The sequence below is a fragment of the Octodon degus genome, unplaced genomic scaffold, assembly GCF_000260255.1.
Source record: "Octodon degus isolate 3935 unplaced genomic scaffold, OctDeg1.0 scaffold00166, whole genome shotgun sequence".
Taxonomy (NCBI): domain Eukaryota; kingdom Metazoa; phylum Chordata; class Mammalia; order Rodentia; family Octodontidae; genus Octodon; species Octodon degus.
Window position 1 is genome coordinate 3,486,530 of NW_004524742.1, and position 6,021 is coordinate 3,492,550.

General features: G+C 42.3%; 1 pseudogene; it reads left to right on the forward strand.

Annotated features, from left to right (window-relative positions):
• Nucleotides 1-405, forward strand: part of LOC101590020 — a 1,581-nt pseudogene extending 1,176 nt beyond the window's left edge.
• Nucleotides 406-6,021: the final 5,616 nt, after the last annotated feature.

A 6,021-nucleotide genomic window follows, 5' to 3' on the forward strand; every position in this document is an offset into this window, starting at 1 on the left:
AGGAGGAGGAGGAGGAGGAGGAGGAGGAAGGGGAGGAGCAACCTATTTGTCAGATTCTGTACCTTGGGGACCTGTTGGAGACCTGTCACTTCCAGGCCTTCTGGCAAACCCTGGATGAAAACATGGACCTCCTGGAAGGTATAACTGGCTTTGAAGACTGTCCAAAAATTTATCTCCCACATTGTGGGCATCACACACCAGCACATAGACTGCTGGCTGCTGAGTGAGATGCTTGGGAATCTGTCAGACAGCCAGCTGGAGGTGTGGATGAGCAAACATGACTGGAGTGCAGACAAGTCAGGAAAGATCTTCACCTGCAGCTAGGAGGAGAGCATCAATCCCAAGATCATCATGGAGAAGATCAACTTTGACAGTGTGTCCAGTATCATGGCCTCCTCCCAGTAAGTGCAACCCTTTAATAAAGACTTGTTGGCTCATGAACAAATTAAATAAATAAAAAATAAATGTGCATGCTCACTATATTACAATCATAACAATATGAGTATTTATATCCCAGATGCTCAATGTAAATGAAAGTGTATGTGTGCTTGAAAGCCCACAAGCAGAAATTCAATCTTGTGGGAGAAGGCTTTATATTTCCAGTGTATACTTCGATATAGCTTAGGTAAGAGGCCTTTAGGAAGGTGACGTTACCATCAACACCCAGTGTCTGTCCCTGTTCACTGATGATCACATTCATTCTCACTCATTTCAGGGGCTGGCAGAAGACAGCTTGGGAGATATGCTAATTTGTCTCCTCTAGCGCACTTAAAGACAGATTTTGACCTGAGGTGTTTTCCTGAGGTAAACAGACCTGAGTAAAAGCCCAAGTCTTCATTATGAGCTTATGCCTATCTTGCCCAGTACTTCATTCCCAACATCTAGCTCAGGGCTTGGCCTGTAGGAGAGGCTTATAAACCACTTGTTGTTGGTGAATGCCAACCCAGGGTGAGGTTTGTCTTATCCATTGAGAAGCAGACCCCCGATTCTTTGCGGTGTCCTGATCCTCAGATCCCCACCAAATTCTGCAACCACTCTACCTACTGAAAAGAAACTCCATCCAAAGTCTGAGAGAAAAAAATGGTAAAATAACAAAACAAACTTCAGCCCACTTTGTCGTGTGCTAAAAGGCACGCTTTGGCAGACAAAAAGGCTCAGTGCTGTGTGATCCTCATCAGGGTTTCACTTAATATTTTAATGAGCTGTGTAACTGACATCTTGAAGGAGCACATGCCTTGGGTGGCTCTTGTTGCTAAGCAAAATTATATAAAAAGCTTGTTTGTTCTTTCTTCAAAAAAACTTTAAAATGTAAATACACCCCAACTGCCACTTGGACTTACACAGAGACAACGCCTGTCATCCCTCCTCTGTCCTTGGCAAGCCAGATTGTCTCAGATTCCCCTCTCTTCCACTCAGTTGCTGAGCTGGGACCTGCAGTGCAAGGATGGCTCCTAAACTCACATCTGATCCCTCTGAGCCAAGACCTGTCCACAGGGACACACAGTGCCGCCTTCAGCTATTTCTCTCTCTTCCCCCAGCTTCGCTGCAACAATTTCTTTTAATAGCCCTCTTCTTTCCTTTCAGTTGACTGAGATTTCTCTGATGCTTTCTCCCCTTGCTCCATGCTTTTCTTTCTATTCTCTTATCCTCCCGTTTTACATTCCCTCTCTTTGGGAAGTGGTGGTGAAAGGAAATTTTCCAGGCTCATGAAAGGCAATTTTCAGAAAGCATGGAAAGCTAGTAACATTTTTAATTGGACAGAGGCAGCAGTGAACTGAACATTCTTAAGCAAAGGTGATATTCATAATCCTTTTCTGACAGCTCTTGATGTTATAATTGTCCCCATCACGCAGGTGGACAACAAAAGATTGAGAGGTTAAGAAACCAGCCAAGGCCTAGAAGATAAATCACAGGACTAGATCTCTATCTATGCAGGATCTCTCCAAAAGTCCTCTCTTACCACCAAGTGGGCACTATCTCCCTGAGCTCAAGTTTGGGGGAGGAATGAGTTCCCATGGCAAACAGTGTAGGAGGAAGCAACCCTAGGAAAGCACAATGCACACAAAGGAAGTGACCAAGAAGCAAATGAACAAAACATCTAACAAATTTAAGATCCTAATTTATGGCAGTTTTGGAGTAGAAAAACATACAAAGTTAATATTTAGAAGATGGAGACGACAGCGCCATTTCTTGTTAGTGTGCTATGTGACCTCTCTGAGCCTCTATTTCCTCATACCTAGACTAAGTTAGCACACATGTCACAGCTCAGTAACAAGGATTTTTTTCAATAACATACGAAAAGCTTTGTAAACTGTGTTCTATGAAAATACCTCTCTCCCTCTTCTCTCCCTCTGTAACAGAAAGTAGACTTGAGAACAAGAACTTGAGCAACAAATGGAGACCTGGAGAAATTCCCAGCGGCAGCTTTCAGCCTAGGAGTTACTCTTCTCCAGTCTGAAGTGTGGGACATTTATGAGATCCCTCTTCTCTCAGAAGCTTAGAGAAAAAGGTGCCGCACAGGCATTTTTTTTTTTTTTTTTGCAGAACTGGGGGTTGAACTCAGGCCCTTGCTCTTGCCAGGGAAGCTCTTATTCCACTGAGCCATCTCCCTGGCCCCTAAATATTTACATAGCTCACTACTAATGAGCACTACATGTGAACTAGTTTATTTATACCTCACAACCACCATAGGAAGAGGGCACCACATAAACCCCCATTTACTTATTTTTATTCTTTTTTTTTTTTTTTTTTTTTTTTTTTTTTTTTTTTTTTCTTGAGGAACCAGGGATTGAACTCAGGCCCTTGTGCTTGCCAGGGAAGCACTTATTCTACTGAGCCATCTCCTTGGCCCGCACAGGCATTTATCAAGTGCTTTTCTACTACAGGAAAATCAAATCTTTAACCTCCAACATTTTGTAGATTTTGGGAATTAAGAACAGAAATGATTTCACAAAGGAACACCAGACTATGTCTTCAAAACTGAATGCCAAGAAACTACAGAAAACCTATGGGATTGCCAATCAAATGAACCAGTGTAGGTTACAGGTCTGCCTGGGACGTGGCCTGGCATGGCAGCAGGGGCTGATTAGATGAATAAATGCCTACAACAGGAAGGACCTCAAGCCAAACAGAGCCAGCTCCACGGCACTGCTCAGCTTCAGCCATCAGAACTCAACTTCTCATCTGGGCTACTCTCTATTTCCCAAAACTTTGTTTTCTTAATCTCTTATTTATTTGGTACAGGGTCTTGCTACACAGCTTAGACTATAGTAATCCTCCTGTCTCAGCCTCCCCAGTGCTGGGATTACAGCTGTGCACCATCATGCCTGGTTTTGGTGGCCGGCTCCGTGCAGGCCAGCACAGCATGCAGTACTGGGTATCTAACTGGGGTCCTTGCGCTTGCCAGGCAGGCACTTAAACTGCTGAGCTATCTCCCCAGCCCAAGAGAAAAGTATTTTAGCCACAACTAAGACTCCTACTTGGGAGACATTAAAGCTGAGTTGAAGATCTACTTAACCTGGATTGAACAAGCCAGGCAGTGCTGCTGGCAGAAAATACAACCTGGCATATTTTGAGGACCGCTTCCTGTCCTTAAGGTTCTATTTTAGGTGCTACAGCTAAAGCAATAATGAGACACAAAAGCCTTCTTTTCTCATGGAGTTTTCATTCTAGGACCCAGTTGTGTCAGAATGGGAAGTAAAAATGAACTTAATAATTTCCAGTGGATTGTTAAGAGACACCTAATAGGAATCAATAGGATTTGTTAACCTAATGATTGGATTAGTGAGCCTTTGAATTCTCTTGAAAGACCACCACTCAGCAGGAAAGCAGTCAGGCCACCTGTTTTCAGTGGCAATGTCGTTTAACACATTCATTCAGATCCATTCACTCATCCACTTACCTTAAGCATCTAATACATGGCAGATACTACAGAAGGTAGTAGGGGTATTTAGACAAAGATATCCCAAATTCCTAATAATCCTTTTATTGAAGAATCAGCTTCAATTGATTCTGGTTAGTCCATTTTTTCCCAGTGTGTTCATTTTTACATTCACTCTGAGTGTGTCTCCTACCAGGAGAGCCATAAAAGATGTGCAGAACCTACTTGGCCCACACTGTCTATCCAAAAGTAAGAAGGGAAATTTTTACCAGACAGGCAACCCCCTGCTCAAATTCCCCATTGGCCCCAGAATCTCATACAGAGGTGTTGACAATGAAAGTTAACCATCAAGGGCTGGTGAGATGGCTCAGTGGTCTAAAGCACCTACTTAGAACAAGCTTAGCAAAGCACAGGGACCGCGGTTCAATCCCCCAGCACCACATGCCAGCCTGCCCCGCCCCCTGGTGGGCTGAGCTGGCCACACACACACACACACACACACACACACAAATAAATAAATTTAAAAAAAAACTTTAAAAAAAAAAAAGAAAGTTAACCATCAGATGGAACAGTGACCAGTCTCCCACGCATGAACAAACATGCTGCTTTATGTGTGACTCAGTGACCCAACTTCAGAACATCCTAGAAGTTTGACTTCTGTAAAGAATAGAAAATGTTAAGATTTCAAATAGTGAGCAGAGAAGGTAGGATTTGTCAGTTGTTTAAGGTTTTGGGAGGGCCACAATGATAGCTCAGTGGGCTAAGTGCCAGTACCGCATGCCATGCCAGCCCTACACCAAGCCAGCTACCGAAACTGGGCATGTGGTGCACTCCTGTAATCCCAGCACTGGGAAGGACGAAACAAGAGGATCACTATGAGTCTGAGTTATGTAGTGAGACCTTGTACCAAATAAATAAATAAATGATTGAAAAATAATGATAAAGTTTTGGGAAATAGATAGTAGCCCAGATGAGAAGCTGGAAAGATACTAAGAAGGTAATTAACCTGAGAGGCTCAATAGGGAGCAAACACAGAGCAAGAAAGGGCATGTGTGTCTAGTTGAAAATTGTTGTCACTCTCTTTTCACCAGGAGAGGTGGTTTAACATGCAGGATAAATACACGTGACAAATGGGGACAGTGGCAAACACTTTATTATTACTATACAGAAAAACCACACGATTCTCTGACTCTTTTGAGCTGGGTGATTATGACAGGAAAAAGAGATTGAAACCATGTTAAATTTTAGCTGAGAAGTCTTCCGGAGAAAAACAGACCCATAAATCTAAGATATAAACTACCTACCATCTTAGACAATGTTTTTGAAAAATGTTACAGCAAATCTGCTTCTTGTTGTTCAGATGTTTGGAAACTGATGTGATGGAGTTTAATCCAAGATCCTAACTACTGTCTCCCTCGCGTTAGCCCTCTATCCTTACCCACATGTATGTCCCTGTCCCAAAGATGAATGTGATCATTGCTATAGCATGTTAAGACAACTTACTGGTACCTTTGGCTCAGTGTTATTTATGGAGCTTAAGAGTTAGCACGCTGAATTTTTGAGAGATGCTTTGCCTTGAGGTTTTACTATTTCTTTGCTTTAAGTTGTAGAAACTATTTTTTAATTTACTAATACAGTTTTAAACTAGGCTACAAATGAGAGTTGAAATGTGGATAATATAATTTTGTATTTTATAATGTATTAATATGGATTTTGGTAAGTCTACAGGATGGTCTTTTGTGGGGGTTGAATTGCTAAAGAAACTTAAATATGATGAAAGCACTTCTTGAAGATTGAAACATTATGGCACTCAATTCAATAATCCAAATGGGAACTTTAGCTGTATTTCATATACTGGTGTAGTGACACATTTCTGGATAGAACCTGGGCAGATTGGTAAGTTAAAGTTGTTGAATACAGCAGTCCCTCCAGATAATCACCCCTGAATCAGGCCTTTAGTGACAGAATTAAGTCTGTCATAAACATCTTATCTGGAAAAGTCAACTTATTTTTTCCCCTAAAGAATGAAGCCTGAGGGGCTGGTGAGATGGCTCAGTGGTCTAAAGCACCTACTTAGAACAAGCTTAGCAAATCACAGGGACCACGGTTCAATCCCCCAGCACCACAAGCCAGCCAGCCCC